We start from the raw sequence: 23,511 nt of genomic DNA, 5'->3' as shown, positions 1-23,511 counted from the left end.
CGTCTTGATGGGGAAGGATGCGTTTTACAACAAGTTGACCAACTTCAAAATTTCTTGGGCGTACCCTCTTGTTATAAGCTCAAGCCATCCTCTGCTGATATAATTGACCAAAGCAAATTGATGTCAACCGTTTTTCGTCTATCAGTGCTAATTGTTCTAACCTTGATTTAACCCATTCCGTGTCCTCAATTTCTGCTTCGACAATGATTCGAAGAGAAGGGATTTCAACTTCTGCGGGTATGACAGCCTCAGTTCAGTAAACCAATAAGTAAGGAGTTGCACCGATTGACGTACGAATAGTCGTGCGGTATCCCAAGAGAGCAAATGGTAGTTTTTCATGCCAGTGTCTAGATCCTTGCACCATTTTCCTAAGAATCTTCTTGATGTTTTTATTTGCCGCTTCAACAACCCCATTTGCTTTGGGTCGATAAGGGGTTGAATGACGATGAAAAATTTTAAATTGCTCACAAACTTCATTCATTAGGTGGCTGTTGAGATTCACTGCATTGTCTGTAATAATGATTTTTGGTATGCCGAAACGACATATGATGTTTGAATGAACAAAGTCCACCACTGCTTTCTTGGTGACTGATTTTAATGTGAAAGCTTCCACCCATTTGGTAAAGTAGTCGATGGCAACTAAAATAAATCGATGCCCATTAGATTCTTTCGGCTCAATCGGCTCAATAACGTCCATTCCCCAAGCCAAAAAGACCACGGAGCAGACATAGGTGCAACTCTAAAGGGGGTGAGTGAATCAAGTCACTATGAATTTGGCACTGATTGCACCTGCGTACAAATCGGAAGCAATCTCGATCCATGGTCAACCAATAGTACCCTGCCCGGATAATCATTTTTGCTAGAACATAACCATTCATGTGAGGGCCACAAACCCCTGAATGCACCTCATTCATAATTGTTTCTGCTTCTTGAATATTCACACATCGCAATAGATTTAAATCTGGAGTCCTTTTATATAAGATATCGCCACTCAAGAAGAACCCATTGGCGAGTCGCCTAATAGTTCTTTTTTATCTTTATTAGCATGTATTAGATATTCTTTAGCTTTTAAAAACCGTTTAATGTCGTGATACCAAAGCTCACCGTCTGGATCTACTTCAATTATATTGCAATAACCATGTTTATCCCTAACTTGGATTTCCAACGGGTCAATATAGGTATTACCCGGGTATGGAAGTATCTAGGCTAGGGTGGCCAAAGCATCAGCTAACTCATTGTGAAACCTGGGAATGTACCTGAATTCAATGGACTTGAATCTTTTGATGAGGTTTTCTAAACATTGTTTGTACGGCATGAGTTTAATGTCTCGAGTCTCCCATTCGCCTCGAGCTTGTCGAATGACTAAATCGGAATCCCCTAAAACCACCAACTCCTGCACATCCAGATTTATTGCCATATTCAAACCCATGATGCAACCTTCGTATTCTGTTGTGTTGTTGGTAGAAAAGAATCGAAGTCGTGCTGTGGCAGGATAATGACATTCGTTTGGTGAGATAAGAACTGCCCCAATTTCTACTCCATTTTTGTTGACAGCCCCATCAAAATATAATTTCCACACGTGACCACCATTAGGAATTTCTTCCTCAATAGAGTTGATTTCTTCATCAGGGAAGTATGTCCTTAGGGGCTCATATTCATCATCAATCGGATTCTCCGCCAAATGATTGGCCAACGCTTGTGCNCCAATTTCTACTCCATTTTTGTTGACAGCCCCATCAAAATATAATTTCCACACGTGACCACCATTAGGAATTTCTTCCTCAATAGAGTTGATTTCATCAGGGAAGTATGTCCTTAGGGGCTCGTATTCATCATCAATCGGATTCTCCGCCAAATGATCGGCCAACGCTTGTGCTTTCATGAGGTGCGAGTGACATAAATAATATCAAATTCCGTAAGCAAAATCTGCCATTTTGCCAACCTACCTGTTGGCATGGATTTTTGAAAAATATATTTCAAAGGATCCATTCGAGATATAAGATAGGTCGTGTAGGACAAAAGATAGTATTTCAATTTTTGGGAAACCCAAGTCCAAGCGCAACAAGTCTTTTCTAACAGAGTGTACTTTGCCTCATAGCTTGTGAACTTTTTGCTCAAATAATAAATGGCTTGTTCCTTTTTTCCCGTAATGTCATGTTGTCCTAAAACGCAACCAAATGAATTATCCATCACTGAAAGATATAAGAATAACGGCCTACCAGGTTCTGGTGGGACCAATACCGGAGGGTTTACTAAATATTCCTTAATTTTGTCAAAAGCCTCCTGACACTCACTTGTCCATTTGATAGCAGCGTCCTTTTGCAACAACTTGAATATCGGCTCACATGTAGCGGTGAATTGAGCAATGAACCTATTGATATAGTTTAACCTTCCCAGAAAACTCATGACTTCAGTTTTGGTTTTTGAAGGTGGCAATTCTCGAATGGACTTTATCTTAAAGGGGTCCAATTCAATGCCTCTTCGACTAACTATAAAATCGAAAAGTTTGCCAGATGGCACTCCAAATGCACATTTAGCTGGATTAAGCTTGAGGTTGTACTTTCTCAATCTTTCGAAGAATTTTCTTAGATCACGCACATGGTCCTCTTGCGTTCTAGATTTAATATTGACATCATCGACATATACCTCAACTTCTTTATGCATCATGTCATGGAATATGGTAGTCATAGCTCTCATGTAGGTTGTTCCCGCATTCTTCAGACCGAATGACATGACTCTATAACAATATGTACCCCATGGGGTGGTGAAAGCAGTTTTTTCTGCATCTTCTTCATCCATGAGAATTTGGTGATATCCGGCGTAACAGTCCACAAAAGATTGAATCTCGTGTTTGGCACAATTATCAACCAGGATGCGAATGTTGGGTAATGGAAAATTGTCCTTTGGACTTGCTTTGTTTAAATCTCTGTAATCAACAAAAACTCTGATCTTTCCATCTTTCTTTGGCACTAGCACAACATTAGCCAACCAGGTAGTGTATTGGACAACTCTGATCACATTTGCAGTCAGTTGCTTCATAATTTCCTCTTTAATTTTATCGCTCATGTCTGTCTTAAACTTTCTCTGCTTTTGTTGGACAGGTGGAAAATCAAGATGTATTGGAAGTTTGTGAACTACTAAATCAGCACTTAAACCCGGCACGTCATCGTAGGACCACGCGAAGAGATCTTTGTATTCAAATAAAACTTGAATTATGTCGTCTCGAATGTTCTGATCAACATGAATACTTATCTTTATTTCTCTCAGTTCTTCAGGAGTTCCTAAATTAACCGCCTCAGTTTCACTTAAATTAGGTTTAGGCTTATTTTCAAATTGATCCAATCCCTTTTTTATTTCTTCGTAAGCTTCATCTTCATCATATTCGTCAAACTTTGGATTCATTGTTTCGAGATCAGACAACTTTTTAGGATCTAACTGTAAACTCCGCATGCATGTCATATTATTAAAGTCGACATTAACGTAACTGAAATGAAAAATAAGAGGACATATATTAGAAAGAGTAAGAATAGAGAAGATGATTGAATATGATTGGGAAACTAGAACTCGTTGCGTTAAATGAGAAATGATAGAAGGGTTAACACCAAAGTGAGACAACTAGAAGGTTTGAATTACAACCCTGAGAATAATCCAAATAAATAAATTAAAAGCAGCAAAATAAACTACCACGACTCCCTCCTTGTAGGGAGAGGAGTGGCTTCCCAGTTGTTGATCTGGACATTCGGGCCGACGAATTGCACATCCATATGACTAGTGCCTTCACCCATCTGAGTCATGTTTACGTCATAAAACATTTCCTTGATACCTTGACATATTTCATCCACATTATTCTGGATAGAGATGTCTGGACTCGGTTCACCTCGAGATTTAACGAAACATTGAGCAATATGAGGGATTGGCTTCAACAAATTCCAAACATTTCTTTTACGATCTTTTGCCAATTTTCTATCAAATCTAGTTAGATTGAAACCCAAACCGAATGTCTCTCGATTACCCATCGAATTGATGGGATCTATAATTCCTTGCAAAGACAACCCTAGTCCCTTTCCAGGTTCATAGCCGTTTTGTACCATCTGGGACACCACTATGACTGAAGCAAATGATAGATGAGGTTGTGGTATAGGCTTCCCTACCGAAAACTGATTGACTGTTATAATCTCAAAAGCCTGATAGTTGAGGGATTCACAACCTCTTTTGACCTCAATGCATGGTATTGAAGGATCTCGGGTGATTGGGAGATCATCTTCACCATGGACAATGATTTCCAATTTATCATGCTCAAACTTGACCACTTGGTGCAGAGTAGACGACACAGCTCTAGCCAAGTGGATCCATGGCCTACCCAAAAGTAGATTGTAAGAAGTGTCCATGTCTATTACTTGGAAAGTGATTCCGAACTCCACTGATCCAATTGTAACAGTTAAGTATATTTCACCAAGAGTGTCCCGTTTTGCGCCATCAAATGCACGCACACAGACATTGTTAGTACTAATTCTATCCGTGTTGATTTTCAACCTTTGTAGAGTAGAAAGAGGGCATATGTCTACACCTAATCCTCTATCGACCATGACCCTCTTCATATAGTGTTCTTCACATTTCACGGTTAAATGTAACGCCTTATTATGCCCAGATCCTTCCAAAGGCAATTCATCATCAATGAAAGTGATTCTATTTACCTCAAATATTCGGTTGGCCATCTATTCCAAGTGACCCACCGTGATACTTTCTGAGATATGTGCCTCATTCAAGATTCTGGTCAAAACTTCACGATGCTCTTTAGAATGTATGAGTAATGACAACAAGGATATCTGAGCGGGTGTTTTCCTCAATTGATCAATAACAGAATAATCTTGAGCTTTCATCTTTTTCAAAAACTCTTCAACCTCCTCCTCAATGACAGGTTTTTTAACCGGCAACTGATTTTCTTTGGCTTATTTGTCTCTTCTTAATTCTTCTGGAGCATAACACCTCCCAGAACGAGTTAATCCTCTTGTTTCATTTGTTTCTTCAATAATCTCCTTTCCCTTGTGGGTAACAACGACTTTGTTGTAGTTCCATGGAACGGTTTTGGTGTTTGTCATCGGAAGTTGCGTTGCAATTTGTATCACAATTGGCTCTTTCACACTTTCTTGATTTTGACCAAATGTTCGAAGCTTACCAGGAATGTATAATTTTGGTCCATTCAACGGTACTTCTCTTCTTTTTACAGCTCCAGGGACATACAACACTAGTTTTCTTGAGTCTCCAAAATTTGAACTTGCACCATTCACAATTATCGATGCCTTTTGTATGGGTTCTAAAACCATACTCGACTCTTCTTTTGAATCCCTGCTTTCCATTTTTGTTCTACATGTTTGCTCACAATCTTCATAAATGTCTACCATCCCTACAACATGCTCCTTATTGTGAGCAGGGAGTGGGTTAATGGTGACATTTGGCGCCTCCTCATTGCGAATCTCAATGACATTATCCTAAATCAACTTTCAATGACTCTTTTTAGAGTCCAACAATTCTCTGTGCTATGACCTGGAGTGTTAGCGTGATACTCACATATAACAGTTGGATCAAAGCCTCTTGCATTCGGATTGACAAAATAGGGATTGACAGGTTCAACCAATCTCAATTGTACTAATTTCCGTAACAAACTTGTATATGACTCTCCAATTGGGGCAAAGTTTTATTTCCGACCTTGTTCTCTTGTATAATCCATCTGGGGACGTGAATTATGGGGTGCCTGAAAATTTTGTTGTTGGGGGCGAGAACCTTGTGGGGGAGGTGCCCGCCATTGTTGGCGCTGAGGAGGTCGGACATATGCTTGAGTGTTGAGAACTGCATATTGGGATGGGTAATAATGTTAAGGAGAATTAGATTGTTCTTGTTGGACTTGAACATAAGGGTGGTTCATGCCCATTTGAACACCTCTCGATCCAGACGTCATCATGGACCCTTCTTCCTTCTTTTTTTGATTTACAAAATTACCTGACCCACTTTGTATTGCTTGCGTGGTAGCTCTAATGGTTGTTTGGCTTACAATTTTACCCGATTTTATGTCGTTCTCTACCATTTCTCCGATCTTAATTGCTTCGGCGAAAGGCTTTCCCATTGCAGCGAGAAGGTAATGAAAGTAGTCAGGTTCTTGTGCCTGGAGAAAAACATCAATCAATTCATAGTCTTTCATTGGCGGTTTGACTCTAGTCGTCTGCTCCCACCATCTTATGCATATTCCCTAAAGCTTTCAGACGATTTTTTCTTCATATTAGCTAGGGAATTGCGATTCGAAACTATATCGATATTGTATTGGAATTGTTGGACAAAATCTTGTGCCACGTCATCCCAGACATGCCATCGAGAAATATCTTGATCGATAAACCATTTTGAGGCTACACCCGTTAGACTTTCTCCAAAGTAAGTCATAAGAAGTTCTTTTTTTCCTTCGGCTCCCCTTAGCTGATTACAAAATCTTTTCAAATGAGCCACTGGGTCGCCATGACCATTATACTTATCAAACTTTGGTATTTTGAACCCTATAGGCAGGTGAACATCTGGAAACATGCATAAGTCCTTGAACGAGACACTTTTGTGTCTTCCCAGCCCTTGCATATTCCTTATGTTTTGCTCCAAACTCCTCATTTTTCTTGCAATTTCTTCATGTTCCTCGTCCTTAATGGTTTTTTCAACCTCGACGGGGGAACTGTATTGATGAGTGTGGTGGTAAGAATCAGGAATTTTGAAAGTCAATTTAGGGCCCTGACCTTGGCCGTATTGATCTTTGGGTATAGGATCATCATTGGATTTTTGTACTAGTGTTGGTTGAGTAATTGCATTAGTTTGCACAGTTGGCATGAAGAGTGGATTATTCGTCATGGGTGGATTCAATGGGTGTACCGAAGAAGTTCCAGCAGTATTAGATGTGTTAACGTAGGGTCCAAATCCAGGTGGATAAATCGGGTCACTTGTTGAGACTTGAATGGGGAATGACATATTCACATTCAGGTATTCCCGAATTGAAGATGGGGGAGCCTGCCCATTCATCCAAGCTTCATACATTTCGGCCATTTGTTGTCTCAACATTTTTACCTCTTCTACAGATACTGACTCTTGTGCAACCATTTGATTTTGGACTTCGTCATTTCCCGACTCTGTTTCATCTTTGCGTGTCATTTTTGCCTTCCTTTTTGATCTTGTGTTATATTGATGAGATGCCAACTTTCTTCACAAACCAACCACATTTAAACTCTTTCTCTCTTATATATAAAAACAAATGTGTTAGGATTCAACACTTTGCAATATTAATCACACGTTGTATGTTATGCACCTAAATTATTCCTATTTCTACAATGAGTTTTGGAAGACTTTTATGTTTCATTCCGGCTTTGGACGATTTGCTTATGTATTTTAGTCTCATACTTTACTCATTTGAATATTTTGAACGCATTTTGATCGAACCTGTTGAAGGTTGCCTACGTATCATGTTGAACATTAATCAGATCATTACGTAGTTCGTGAAGAAGAATTATTAAAAAAAAGAAAACACGACATTTATTTATATGAAGACATCAGTCAAATCAAAATGTTCTTAAAATAAATGACCAAAGCATCAAAGTACTTAAAGATTGAAACAAACTTCGACAAAAAATGAAAATAAAAGAAATAATAATAATAGTAAAAATCCTTCTCCAATATTTCTCGATCATCAATTGCCCACTAGGCTAGAGTAAACCTTGAACAAAGCTTTTGGCAGATGTGGGGCCAGTGCACGCGCATGTTGACCCAGGCTCTCATCACTCCGATGCAGATAACCACCATAAACATCAATCAAGCTCTCTGTCAGTTGAAGCACTTGTCCTTTGGCCTCCTCCATATTCTCGTGACAATTTTGCAACCATTCTTGAGTAGTACCAACCATGTGGGTCAAATCCTCTTCATGTGCCTGAAGCTCTTCGATTTGATTATGAAGTTCTTCACGCTCCCCCATCCATTGGTTTCTCTCGATCGCGACTTCTGCTTGATACGATGTGAAACGCTTTGCTATGTTTGTTTCTCGTCTCATCGAAGCTTTTAACTGATTTTGTAGTCTAGCCTGTGTGTGCATTAAGAGGGTCTTTTCTTTTTTATACTCCTCCTCTTGTTGCTCCATAGCGCCTATGACAATGCCTAAATCCTCATGTAAGGTTCGAATGGTGGATTGATGTTCCTTTTCAGCCCTTTTCTGAATCAACCTAACTCTCCCTCTTCGAATATTGCATCACGTTGAGCCAACTCTTCTCTAGCATTCTTTAGATCATTACTGAGGATATCCAGAGTAGACCTGTAATTTCTTTCCACCTCGAGCCGAGCTTGCTTGATTCTGACTTCAATTTCCTCTTCTCGATCTCTGAGTTCTCACGCTGATCCTTCGGGCATTACTTTGAGGGGGGCTTGATCAAAGAACCAATGGGGGTATGAGGGGTGTACTTCTCCTTTAACAAGATCGTCTACCATAGCTTTCGAGCTTAAAGTTCGACTACCACCCCAAATCTTTTGAGCTTCTGATTCTCGATCTCGATCTTCAGACGACACCTCCCATACGAAACTCTGTGTATCCTCGGCCCTAGGTAAGATTTGTCTTTGTCCTAGTTGGCATAGCACCCGAAGGGGTATGTATGGTTGGAATCCTCGAAGGCCTGTCAGAACAAATAATGGACGATTGGAAGACATAACAATTACCTCACTCGAAGGGAACCAATGATAGTTCCATGTAATATCAGATGCAGTTAATTTAAGAAAATAATGTCTCTACGCTTTGACACCTTTTGGCAATTTGTCTACTAATTCCTTCATCCTGTCTGGGTGGCTTAAAATATAATTCGTCCATTCAGATTTTAAATCTGTCGCAAAACGATGGCGATACAAGTGCTCTAAAAACCACATTTGCAATAGAATGCTGCAACCTTCAAAAAAGTCTTCCCCTTCCCTACATTTAGTCAAAGCACGATAAATGTCAGCCAACATCATTGGCAGTCTTAGTGGATTTCTTTTTCTTCATCATAACAGCGACTATTCCCGACAGACGAATATTGATTTTTTTATCCCTCCTTGGAAAAACCATGGTTCCCAAAAAGGCCACTATGAATGCTTCTTGTCTATGCTTTTCCCAAGTAGGGAGGTGTTGCCATTTTTAAGTTGTTTCCCGTAGTCTGAAAATCCTTCTTTCTTTCCATATCTTGAGTATAGAAATTCCAAGGAAACCAACCCATTATCGAAACATTCCTTATGAGGATAGATGATGTGCATTTGTTCTAAAAATTTGTTCCCGCTGACGCTTCTTGGGGCTATGAGTGTTTTGCTTCGAAGATCCTTGCCTAACCCTGTGAAACCACCCAACTCCTTCAATGTAGGCATCAACTCAAAATCGCTAAAGCGAAACACATTGCTTGTAGAATCCCAAAAAGGGATCAAAGCCTCGATCAAATCTCTGTCAGGACTAAATTTCATGATATCTGTGAGGAAACCAAGATGTTTGAATATCTCAGTTCGCCTAAACTCATGCATATCGTTCCATCAATCCATGAGTAGTGGTGGGGTTTTATCCGTGATTATGAACTTTGGAGGATCATTGACCATTTCGAATGCTTCATCCCTTAGTCTTTTATCACATCTCATAAATCTCATGATTACCTGGTTAAGAAAAGAAACTCGCGATTTAAAATCAAATTTAACTTATGAAATTTTGATCATTCGAAATCATTTGTCGGAGTGGTTAAAAAAAAATTTAAAAAATATGAAAAATGACTTAGAATGCCTAAAGTGGTCATTCTTTCGAAAACCACTTTTGTTGACCTTCCTTAGGGGAAGCCTAGGTTGTTTTCGGATAGAATGACCGGATAAGGAGATAATTTTGACAAGTCAATCATGAAGAAGGGAAAGAAAAAGAAATAAAAAGAAGGTGGACATGCACTATTTGAAACAAATTTGAAGACATACACATATATATTTATTATTTTTGTATATGCATTATTATTATTATTATTATTATTATTAATTTTTATTATTATTATTATTATTATTTTGTAAAAACTTGATGTTTTGATAAAAGCGAGAATACAATTGAGGGTTATATACAATATATATATATATATATATATATATATATATATTATTTTCACTTTGTTTATCTTGAATTATTTGCTGAAAGTGAATAAAAATAGACGTTTCTTCTTCTAGTCAATTATTTAAACCCGGTCAACATTTGTTATAGTCTTCCACATGATGAAACAAGTAGTACAAAAATGTACATGATGGTCTCAAGAAAAGGTACCTATCCTAGACAGACCTAGCCCCTATGCCGAGTCTTGCTAAGTTAAATGCACATGATGCAGATAAAGCGGAACCTAGTAAGGATATCATGTCTGAAGGTTTCAGTTCTACTAAGGTTGAACTTGTGGAGAAAGGTATCTAGACTGGCTGTAAAACGAGCGGACAACTCGAGTTAGGGAGTAGCAACATACCAGTAGCAGCGCTTTCCGGCTTATGAATGGGTGCTCCCTATTCTAAACATGTGTGACTAAAAATCCTTCACCATGGACCGAAGATCCACTGGCTATCTTGACAGAAGTGGGGTGCGCAGTCGCAATTCTCATAATTGTATTATAGAAGACTCAGAAGGGTGCGCGAGAGAATACAGTTATAATGCAATTCAAATAATATTAAAATAGTAAAAAAGTAAACAATTAGCACATTCAGCCAACAAATACAATATCCAAAACATAAATGAAGAAATAAATAAATAAAGTCATACACAAGTCAATATTTACAAGCTCGAATTCTAGTTATTCCCCAGCAGAGTCGCCATCTGTCACGGCTCTTTATTTTCTTTCACGAAATTTAAATGTATGTTTTGAAAGAAAAAGAGTTTTTCTAATTAAAGTGTCATTTTAAAAAGGGATTATTTTATTATTCAGAGTCGTCACTTGGAATTGAGTTTTGGTGTTCCAAGTCACCTTATTATTTAAATCCCTAATCAAAAGGAAATTTGACTCTTTATTTTTATTGGTCTGAGAACTAAAAATTCGGGTAAGAAATTCTGTTGACCAAGGGGAAGGTGTTAGGCACCCTCGAGTCCCGTGGTTCTAGTACGGTCGCTTTATTGACTATATATATGACTTAAATTAATTTTTTGACTATTATATTATTAGCTTAATAAAAATATTATTTATTCTCATTCTTTGATTTATTTTAAACCTATTTAAGACTACTTTATTTCATTAATATATGTTAATTAATTAAAAATATGTACATCACATAAATTTATTTAAACATAATAACAAAATAAAATTAAGAGATTGATATTTACAAATCTTGAAATGTTCTGTAATTTCTTTTCTTCTCCTTTTTTTCATGTATTTGTATTTTTTTTTATTGTGGATAGAAAATATGTAGGTATCTAATTGCTAGAAATTAGAATTTGAGTAGGATTTTTTTTTTTTAGTTAGACTTGGAATAGAAATAAAATTTTATGTGATTTGGAATTAGTTTTAGCAAAAAATTCTAAATAGATTAGGACTATTTTTAGGAAGATTTTTCCTTTTTATTTTTTTTTATTTTTGTTTTCTTTGCACGTTTTTTCCTTACTTTTTCTTTTCCTTTTTTTCATTAATTTATATTTTTATTATTCTTTTTTTTTCATTTTGTCTCTTCTTATTTTTTTTATTTTGTTTTTTTACATTTTTTTTGTTTCTTTCTACTTTATCCTTTATTTTTGTATTTTAATTCTTTTTTNTTTTTTTTTTTTTTTACTTCTTATTTTCTCTTCTTTCTTTATCATTTTTTTTTATTATTCTTTTATATTCACGTTTTTTTTTTATGCTTTCTCGCCCTTTTTTTTATTTAATTTAGTTTTCCTAANTTTCTTTATCATTTTTTTTTATTATTCTTTTATATTCACGTTTTTTTTTATGCTTTCTCGCCCTTTTTTTTATTTATTAGTTTTCCTAATTATTCATTATTTTATTTTTTACCATATATCTCTAAATAATTTTCATATATCCTCTTAATTATAATTCTAATTAAAACGATAATCATCTTAATGCTTATTCTAAAGGCAAACTATTTTTTATCAAAATAATATATTTTAAAAAAAAACTAAAACACATTCCACATTATATTTTCTAAATCATTGATCAATTAAACTTCAGTTTATATTCTAATCTAACAAGTCTACAAATAATTTCAACAACATTTTCTTAAATGAAAACTAAGCTCCAAGAAACACTAACTATTCAAAATTAAATATCGCGAAACCAATTTCAATATTAATTGCATCTAAAGAGCATAAGACAATAATAAAAAAAAATGTATGGTACACCATTTATTTTTTTATATATTATTTCTTTTAAACAATAAACGTCTTTGATCTCGTTTTCCTGAGCGTTCGTAAATTCTCAAAAATAATCACAGCATGCATCACATATTGATATTACATAATAATAACATGCAATTCAAAGAACTTCATATTATTGGAATCAAGTTTTCGTACAAGTATTCTATTTAAATCATGCGAGAATTTAGAGTTATCTCGCTGCGAAAATTGATACCACAAAAACAACTGCTACAATCTACTGATTTCCAAAGTTAATAGCTAATATTAACTTTAAAGAGCTACGAATCCGAAATCTAGAGTGAAACCTCGAACGTTGACTTAATTCACAAAATAAAAACTCACTTTTGTTATCTTTTTCTCTCTGTTTTTTTTTCTCTCATTGTATGTATTTCTGCCTCTGTAATCTCTCTATTGAGCATGTTTTTATAATATTTTAGATGTGAGTTTGGTGCGAACTTAAACGAACGTGAAAGAGTGGGGAGTTTAGTTTGAAATCTAGTTGAGAATTTTAGGGTTGAGATAAGGGAATAAAATAAAATAGTAATATAATATTAACAAACAATTAACAAAAAAATAATAATATTAATAAAAAAAAAAGTACGAAGAGTAAAGAAAGAAAAAATAATAATAATAAAAAAAGAAACATGTAAAAAAGTGAGAAAAGATCGTGCAAGAGGAAAAATAAATAAATAAATAGAATAAAAAAAAAACTTAATGGGAGGAGGATTTTTAGGAAATAAGTTAAGGAAGTTGGGGGTAATTAGGATAAAGGTAAGGTAATTTGAAATTTTTACGACTCTTCTTTTTATTTTTTATTTTTTTTATCTACTTTTTCATAATATGTACGATTATTATTATTTTTTAGACTAGTTAAAAGTTGAAAGATTAAAACAAATACATTAAATTCATAAGCTTTCTTTATTAAACTTTAATCATAAAGTGAGTTTATAATTTGTTGTAATTTTCAGTTTATTTATTTTTTCATTTATTTTAAATATAACCCTACTGAAATAATAATATTTATGTATTAAAATTGGGTGTAAAATCTTTATGTTTTGGTCAAAAATTAGGTGTTCACAACTCCAGATCCTCCAATCAAGTCCTTTTTTGCTGGCAGAAGTAGTAGTATAGGGCTAGAGCGTTTCAGATGTAAATTTTATTCTTTTTGTTAGCGTTAATGCCTTGTAAATATGGATATGTAGCCTAGCCTAGCCTTGCATGTCACTATATCAACTATCAATGGGCTAGAGCGTTTCAGATGTAAATTTTGTTATTTTTGTTAGCGTTAATGCCTTGTAAATATGGATATGTAGTCTAGCCTAGCCTTGCATGTCACTAGTTCAACTATCAACTATCAATGACATGTTTATGTTTATGTTTAATGTTTCCCAAGTTTATGTGCTTGAATTCCTCTCTATTAATGGTGATATTACTTGCATGTACATATAATTGGCATATGTTGTAACAGCTTAAAAAACATAAGTACTTTATAAAAGTCATAGGCAAGCCCAACCTCTAAAACTGGCCCAATCGGCCCATTATTTCATTTCTAGAAAGGATATATATATAAATTAGGGTTTCCATTTTCATTTTAAGAATAGGGTTTTCATTTTATTCCTCGCCACTTCGGTTTCTCTCCTTTTTGCGCTCTCTCTCTCTCTTCGCATGGATCTCAGATCTCTGGATTGCATGGGATATAATGATATTTTTTATTTCATCAGTCTTTTTTCTGTCAGTCTTTTCTATCTTAGCACTATCATATATTGTCAAACCAATAAAATCATTAATTTTGTAATATAGTGATTGGATAAGAATGAGTTCTTTAAATATAGATCAGTACTCTAGATCAAGATCTAATGAATGAGTTTTGTTTGTTTTTGTTACTTTTGATATAATATCAAATGCAATATTGAATCGAATTTGTAATGATGAAAATGATCTCATGTTGGGTGTGAAAATCTGTTGCAAACATGGAGACTTACTTTCAATGCAAACTTCATGGTCGAAGGACAATCCAGGTCAAAGAGTTTGGTCTTGTCCACGCTATCATGTATGTACATTTCTACATCTTAGTCGGGAGACTTCTCTTTATTTTTTTATTTTTTTTAAATTTAAATTTCTTTGTGGTGTGTATTTTAGGAGAATGCATGCAACTTCTTTAGATGGAGGGATCGTGAAGATGTTGATATTCGATCCAAGTTCGTTATTCTGAGATTGGCGAACAAAATTAAGGAGTTGGAAATTGATGATGAAAATCATATTAAAAGAAGTAACAAATGAGTGATGAAGGAGAAGAACCAAATGTTGTAACAACTGGAAGCTAATCTTCGTGTTGTTTGTTGTGGTTTTTTTCTATTTTTAAGCATTACCAAGAACAACACTGTGGAGGATGGAAAATTCTTATGTAGTTGTGTACAACCATTAAAATTATCATAGTTGTGGAAATAAAATAAATAAACGTAGTTTTGCACTCTTGTTCCAACATTTTTACTTGTTCTTAACATAATATATGAGTTAAATGGTGCTACATATTGAGACATATGTTGCTACAGATGACTCATCTGTTGCTACAGATACCTCAAATGTTGCAACATATCACCCTTATGTAGCAACGTTTGACCATTTGAGGCATATGTTGCTACAGATAACCCATATGTTGCTACATATGAGACATATATTGCTATAGATGCCCCATATGTTGCTACAGATGACTCATACGTTGCTACATATGAGACATATTATAATACCCCGTAACTTAAAATACATTTGTGACTCGTAAACACCAATGCATGGATGTGATATCGGGGGAGGTATATCATTGCAAATGATTAAGCATACCATGTAACCCTTATATTTAGTCATTTGAAGGGGTAAACAAAAGTTTTAGGTCAAAGAGATCATTAAAGAAAAGATTAAAGCTTAAAGGTTCATTGTGGAGGAATACTACAAATTATCTCATTTCTCATCTGACTTTGTACGAGCATATATCCTAATATATAATGAGTTAGAGGGCCTACTACCTATCCAATAGAAGGTATTTGAGTCTAGTTTCCAACAAAATAAACCGTTCGTTAAAATGATATCGAAATAAAAAGTTATGTTCATTCTACGATAGACGCGTGCATTGCCCAATCACTGCGGGACATAAGGCACTTTAGAGAAAGTCGGCCAAACTTGTTGTTTTTATATTAAAAGTTTGGGATATACTTTCTTATATACTCAAGAATGTGTAAGGACTGGTTTTAACTTATTTCTTCAAGTTTTTCTCATCTTCAATCCACCAAAGCTTAAGGCAAGTTGGTTTCTTCAAGAATCAAGTGTCTTCCTCTCCATAGACCTATAGATATACAGATATACTTAGCTAAATGTTTTCTTAAAGGAAAAAGTATTGTTCTTGGAGAATAAAGAACGGCAGGGGATGCTTTTCTTTGATATATAGGTATGTATCATCTTCTATCTTCATAAATAGTATTCCAAGGATGCTTTAAGTATAATTTGTGGGTAGGACTCACGGGACGGTGATAGGAAGCCGTGAGTCCATATTTTACCCATTGTATTTGATGTTTTGGTGAGGAGGGAGTTTGTAGAAGGTTGTGTTGGATGTTGTTTTGACCAAATGAGGGGTCAATGGTATTGTATTGGGGAAGTAAGCTAATTACATTAAAATGGAAGGCAAGCTATAGAGAACACGACTATTATAGTTCTTGAAACTTCGTCGCTCACCAAGTGTTTTATGAAATTTCTAAGTCGCTAGGAATATGTTGTAACTGGTTATATGAGCTCCTATTATTTTAATTTATTGCATCAGTTCTCTACCAACTTAAACTATGAGCTTATAAAGGAATTTGACATCGTTAACAAGGAACCGGTGAGATGGTGATCGGAGGCCATGAGTTTTACTTTTATGTTAAGTGTGGATGATTAAGGGGGCTGGTTCTTTATGGTTAAAGGATGAGGAGTAATACTGAACATGTAAATAAGTCATAAGCCTACTAGGAAAGTAGAGAAAGAGAAAGGTGTGGTGATACACCACTCATCTATGATAATTGTTGAGATTGTCGCTCGCGAACTTTTATTGTGTTTTTGGCATTGTTGTGACTCTTGATTAGTTTCTTATACTATCCTTTTACAATTTTATGTTATAGATAAAGTTTTCAGCAAAGGAATTTGACGACGTAAGATAGTAAGTCCCGAATTAAGGTATGTAAAGCTAAAACCTTTTTTTGCCCTTAAGGCACGACCTAAACTCGCATGTTCTTCCGATAAATGTCACTATAGATTCTATGATACTTGAAAGAAAGTTATCATATTTTATAAACCCTCTCATGTTGAGTCCTAAACCTATAGAGTTATAGTACTCTTCAAGGAAGCAATATGTTTCACACAACTACATTTGTCTACAATTAGAACTCTTAGAAGTTAGCAGTGTACATGTTGCATAAATTTAAAGAAAGCAACCAGTCACAGATTATTCGTAAGTGTATAGGTCACAAGAAATATGATTCTCAAGCTAAAGAATGTAATCACAAATTGTATCACGAGCTATGTGATTAATGAATTAATTATTATAAATAATTACAAGCAGTTGAGATTATAGACTACTCTGCAGCGTAGGGTGGGTATATTTAGGGCAACCACGTGCGACGCTACTCTGTGCACAGAATTCAGATATAGTCAGCTGGAATTTTTCGTCGTGAATTCACCTGACTGATACAGGCCTGGGGCAGACCATACAGGAGCCCTGGGGGCGTACCTTGATAGACCTCGTTACCAGACTATGAGTTTCATGCGTAGTCGTGACAGTGGGCTACAGATGCCATACATGATTCACTAATCACCGCCGGTAGGCCATCATGTGATTCCCTGATAGTTAGCTTTACAAAGAGCAAAGAAGCGATATAATGAAGTAAAGATATCACTTAGGCAAATTATATGGATTATGTATATATAAATGACTAAGACATGAAACGTTCTATGAGGACCCTTGAGGTTGATCACAATTCCAGTTACGAATTATGTCTCTTGCATACACTGCTCAAATTTTCCTATCATGATATTTGATGTCTACTTGTTATTCAGTTTGCTTTACATACCAGTACATGTTTTATATGTACCGACGTCCCTATTATTTTGGCGTTTCATTTGTATCACTACAGGCTCAGGTGCTCAGGACAACAACCATTTTCAGTAGACTAGAGACTTCTAGTTTAGCAGTTGGTAAGCTCTACCTCTACTGGAGCTATCAGATATTTAGAGCCTATATTTTGCTATATCAGAATGGGTATGTCGGGGCCCTGTCCCGACTAGTTATCAGATTCTCAGAGGTATACTCTTTAGAGGCTTCGTAGACTTAGTCTTGCTTCCATTGTAAAGTAGCCCAACGGGCCCTTTTGTTATATATATTTTAGTATGTGTCTTCATATAGGTTCCGCTGCTTATGAATCTTCAGCTTTGGCATGAAATTAGTAAGATATTTAGCAGGTGTTTGTGTATATCCTTGATGTCTGCCCCTTTCCAGTTAGGGGTGTGACAAACTTGGTATCAGAGCACAAGGTTCAAGTGTCCCAGGGATTCTATGAAGCCGTGTCTAGTAGGACTTTTCTTATAAATGTGTTGCGTGCCATATTTATAAATAGGGACTACATGGGCATTTAGGAATTTGACCTTATTTCATAATCTAGATCGTACGATACAGCTAAGTCATAGAAAGTTAATTCTGACTCAAACTATTTTTTCATTTGTGATTCAGATCATGTCTAATATGGACAAGGATAAAGAAGGCTCGAGGTCCATTGCTAGAATTACTCAGGAGGCATCCATTTTACACCAGTCCCAACTAGTATGTGATCAGAATACTGGTCAGCAAAGCTTACCATCTCCTATGCTTCCAGGTCCTCAGATTCCCATGACAGAAGGAGCTACAGGAGTTCCTACACCTCCAATAGTACCAACATAGTTCATTTACTGCCTGTACCGCCACCAGGTGCCTCAGAGCAAGATCTTAGAGGGGCAATACAGTTGCTCACTCAGTTGGTAGTTGCTCAGGTCCAAAGACAAAATGCAACAACACCAAGTACGATTCAGGAAGAGGCAGCTGGATCCAAAGTACGTGATTTCCTCCATATGAATCCCCCAGTATTCACAGGATCTCAAGAGTCACAAAATGAGTTTTGTTCATGTTCATGACTGCCAAAAGCCTTTTTGCACCAATCCAATCCATGCCTCTAGGATATGGTCTAATGCCCCTGACATAGTTAATCATATCTTCATCCTATTCAAACTCATTAATTAACTGCGTAAAGCTTTAGCCACCAACTGTTGTTGCTTCCTCGCTCATTTTGTCATATCTTAGTTTGAAGTTGGAATAGAAGTTGAGATCCAGGATTCTATCTGTGAAATCATAGTACTCAGGGTATCTCACGCCTCTCCCACATGAGGCTAAGGATTTCATCAACATACTGAAATAAAAAATATTATTAAAGAGTAAAAAAGAGTAATCATTGAAAAGATAAAACAAACGAGCATTATAAATTTAAGGTACTAGTAGAGAAAAATTACACAGTCTTCCCACCAAATGTCCATGCTTGTCATGGTCCTGAAATCTTCTCCACTAAAAAAATGCATGTTGTATTATGCACGCAGTTCCTTTACTCTCGTCAAGTCCAACAGTTTGTTCTTTTCAGCTATAGTCACACGCTTATAAACATTCACATGCTTGAACTCCAGCACTTCCTCTCCTACGGCCATTGGCAATTCTCCAAAGATCTTCTTCTTCAAATTTTGTAGTGCCTTGATAAAGGATTTTTTTCCTCCTTTTGGTCTGTGGAGTTTATGGATGTCGAACATTCTTTGATGGAATGACCTTGCCCCCCCCCCCCCACCTCCCTTTTTGTTTTAAATTCATTGACGGCCTGACTCAATGTTTGAAGATACATAATAGAATCTTCATTTTATTTCTTGCACTTCTCACAGAGAAAGCCAGAGTATCTTCTACAAGAGGTAGCCCCTTGGTCTTGTCCAGCACCAGTACCAACATCAATACCATGACCATCCATGATGGTTTTTGCTCCAGCCAACTCCATTTTAACTCTATCCACAACAGGATCAAATAAGGTTTCAAACAACCCTTGAGTAGTTAGATATGACATTTGCAATTCCTTTTCTGTTGGGACAAGTCATGGATGCACAACCTAAAATTATAAAATTGAGTCATCCGTAGGAATATTTAGGTCAGATGTCGCCACAGATGTGTCATATGTCGCTATAGATGGATGATATGTTGACACATATGGGAATCTGTAGCAACATTTGTGTCACATGTTACGACAGATGGATTATATGTAGTAACATATGAGTCATCTATAGCAACATTTGTGTCATATGTTGCGACAGATGGATCTGTAGCAACATATGAGTCATTTGTAGCAACATTTGGGTCACATATTGCTACAGATTAGTGATATGTTGCAACATATATGGGTGTAATATAATAATAACTTACTGCATCATGAAGAGGGTTATAAAGATATGGAATAATTTTGGCAGTTTTTGTTTTTGATCTCAACCATCTCAATATCCTTGGAGATGAGATCTCTTCTCTGCATTTACTTGATGAGTCAAATGAGGAATGACTTCAAATGCCCAAGCCTATAAAAAAAGAAAACATGTGAAAAATCAAATGTTGAATTATTCAATATAATATAAAAAGATTAAGAACATTTATGTTTACCATAAAAGCCCATGAAAAGCCAAATAAGTTATTGGTCTTTGGTCCTAAAGGTTTCAACAAGTATTTGACAGTTAATTCAAAGCTCTCATGACCCCAAGGATAGTTGTTGAAAGCCTCAATATCCAGAGATAAATTCACCCATTTAAGGGATATGTTGTTATTGAGATCTTTGGCTAAAATTACATTATGTACAAAACAAAGTAAGCACAATGACTCCTTGTGCTTCCTTGATGTATCCTCGACATTCAACAAATATATTAAATCGGGATTTTTGAAGCTTGTGCCAACAAGGGACACCAAGTCCTGCTCCTCAGTTGACTGTCTTGTTTCTTATTTTCCTCATTTCTTTCGTCTCTGTGGTTCTTCTTTGACTATGAATTCAGGGACTGGCTCAGAAGGAGGATGACATTTTAACCCTGAAACTATGGCAAACTCTCTTCTACCAAAGAAGAGTGGCATGCCACAATAATTAATCAAAACCTCATCCTTCTCTTCAGGATTCTGACAAATGAACCTTCTTTTCAGAAGTTCATAAACCATGATCATTTGAAAACGTGCATTATTATTCTCTGGCAAATCAAGAAAATGACCAAACAACTATTCCTAAAAAAATATTCCAAACCATCCTGCTTGAGGGTGATCCTGAAGGTGTCGAAAGGTTTTCCCATGGCTGACCTCATAATGCTATCACCAGTAGCATTAGGCTGCAAATGCACAAGAAAAGTGTGTGCATTGATAGTTTTGATCCCATCATCTTCAACTTCATTTTTTTCTTGTTCTTCTTCCTCAACTTCTTTTTGTTTTCCTTTATCTTCAATCAACTTCATTTATTTTTTCTTCTTCCTCCTCAACTACTTCTTTATTTTTTCCTTCTTCTTCCTCAACTTCTTTTTGTTTTCCTTTATCTTCCTCAACTTCTTTTTTATTTCCCTCTTCTTCCTCAGCTTCTTCTGCTCTTTCTCCATCATCATCTACTTCAGTTTTTCTTTTTCTCTTTCTTCATATTCTTTTTGAGAAAATTTTGCTTCTACTTGAGAAGAAGAAACTGCTTCAAATGCAAGTTCTTCTAAAAGAGTAATAGTCAAATTTTCATTCTTCTTCCTACAAGTTTTAGTTCTAGGCCTCTTCTAGATCTTTGTGTCAGTTGTTTCTTTTGTTAATACAATTTTGCTTTTGACAGGAGCCATTATATTTGTATCTGCAACCACAAAAATCAAATATTTCTTAACAAAAATAACAACAACCAAACACAACAACACAAACAACAAATACGATTCAATACCACACATGAACCAACCAACAAACCACAAAACCCTCCCTAAACCCTAACCAACGAACTACAAATTAAGCTTTTTGAAATCAGATAATATTTCAAAGGGAATAACTACCCAACCATCCTACAAACAAATAAGTGATAAAACCACTAAAAACGTCCTGATTTAATACCAGTAAGTATTTCTCAAAACCCTAATTAAATTTTACCTGAGAAGATATCAACGATAAACTAGAAATGATGAGGGCAACGCTGCCTCGTTGTAGAAGAGGATCGCAATAAATTACCACTTATGTTGTAGAAAATATCGCAACAACAACCTTGATCTGTGAAGGAATAATGGAACGAAAGAAAGGAAGGAAAGAAGAGAAAAGAAACCAGAAATTAGTAAAAATAAATTAAATTTGGAATATGAAACGACCTTTTATAGAGGAGAGGAGAGAGGGAAAAATGAAGGGACGATTGTTTTAAACCTTTTATTTTTTTATTTTTTTTTAATTTTGACAATTCAAAGTGTGACATATGTTGCCACATATACCCTTTCTGTTGGGGCACATGCAGATAATTTTGTGGTATTTTTTACAACAGAGGTTATATATGTTGCCACAGACACCACATTTCTTCCTTTCCATCTTAATTGACATTTGTTCCAACAAAATAAAAATAATATTAATAATTATTAATATTAATATTATCAGCAAAAATGAACAATTGATGACAATATAATGTTGCCACATATCTATTTTCTGTGACATATGTTAGCACATATCTTCTTTCTGTGACATATGTTGCCACATGTATCATTTTTTGTTGGGGAACATGCAGATAATTCTATGGTGTTTTTTACAACAGAGGATATATATGTTGCCACAGACACCACACTTCTTCCTTTCCATCATAATTGACATTTGTTCCAACAAAATAAAAATAATAATAATAATCATTAATATTAATATTATCAGCAAAAATGAACACTTCACCAATTGTTTTATACAACTTATCAACAAAAAGGTAATTCACAATGGGTCTTCATTGTTACTAACATAGTCACTCCGAGTCTTTAAAATCTCATAATTCCATAGGAGTGAAGCATATCTCAAGCGAAGGGATTGAGAAATAATTCCATCTGATGGTATTTGTAGTCCATCACTCAAAAACTCAGCGTATGCAGCAACAAAAACTCCACAATCACTGCATAGTATATCATCAATTAGAAAATATAATAAACCTAATATTAACATCACATTTCAATAGTGGTAAGACTAAAAAAATAATGTGATACTACTTACAAATTATCGTTTGCTTGTTGGGCAATACCAGTAACATGTATGACTTCGAATGGGTGAGATTTGTTCTTGCCCTGGTAAGATTCAAGAACTGACCAGTTGGTTCGGTCTTTTTGCTCAAAAAATCCGCTAGATTCAAGGTACTTTGGCAACATTGTAGATAACTTTTGAATCTCAGCGCACAATTTTATGTTAGTCCTAGATGAGGACATCAAATCATACACCTTTATGCGTCATTCCTTCAATACAACGACTGCCAAGACCCAATGAAACTCCCCATTGCAATTTATAGGGACATAAACCTCATCTGTGAGGTGCCAAGGCAGTCCAGCAGGTATACCAAATCCTTTGATAGTGCCAACGATTTTATTCTCATATTCAGGAACATCATTGTCAATATATGTTTTGAAAAAATAATTAGTAGTGGTATATCGATATTTAGAATGACTCTGTTGCTTCGACTTCTTCCGCAAATAGTATAAAATAACATCCACATACTGCCAGATGCAACAACAAGTGTATTTATGTATCCATTTATTTGTATGCATTCATGTCTTAATCAAAAGATAAAAGTGGGCATCGATTAACCTCATTAGTCCAGCACTTATTGGGTTGAGACATTACGTAGAACCAGTCATTGTTCTTTGAAAATGCAACTACAAAATTAAGTTGTTTGAACTCAAGATTCAAGCAATTGGCTAAGTAGTGATCGTCATTGTTTCTTCTGCAATTGTGTAATCCTTATAAATAATTATTTAGTGGACAACAAGAAGAAATACTAATAATAGTTGAACGACTTTACTTTTTTGCATGATGCTTGTAAAGACCCTCATTTATTCATTGCGAG

At 35.6% G+C, this 23,511-nt stretch overlaps 3 pseudogenes; all 3 read right to left on the bottom strand.

Annotated features, from left to right (window-relative positions):
- Positions 1 to 683: 683 nt before the first annotated feature.
- Positions 684 to 1,429, bottom strand: LOC125855878 (uncharacterized; annotated as a pseudogene).
- A 7,694-nt stretch (positions 1,430 to 9,123) lies between these two features.
- Positions 9,124 to 14,436, bottom strand: LOC125855877 (uncharacterized; annotated as a pseudogene).
- Positions 14,437 to 22,394: 7,958 nt separating this feature from the next.
- Positions 22,395 to 23,285, bottom strand: LOC125855876 (uncharacterized; annotated as a pseudogene).
- Positions 23,286 to 23,511: the final 226 nt, after the last annotated feature.

Source organism: Solanum stenotomum, chromosome 2 (assembly GCF_019186545.1).
Source record: "Solanum stenotomum isolate F172 chromosome 2, ASM1918654v1, whole genome shotgun sequence".
In the NCBI taxonomy this organism is placed as follows: domain Eukaryota; kingdom Viridiplantae; phylum Streptophyta; class Magnoliopsida; order Solanales; family Solanaceae; genus Solanum; species Solanum stenotomum.
Note: the sequence above shows the minus strand (reverse complement) of the source record. Positions and strands in the feature narration are given on the sequence as shown.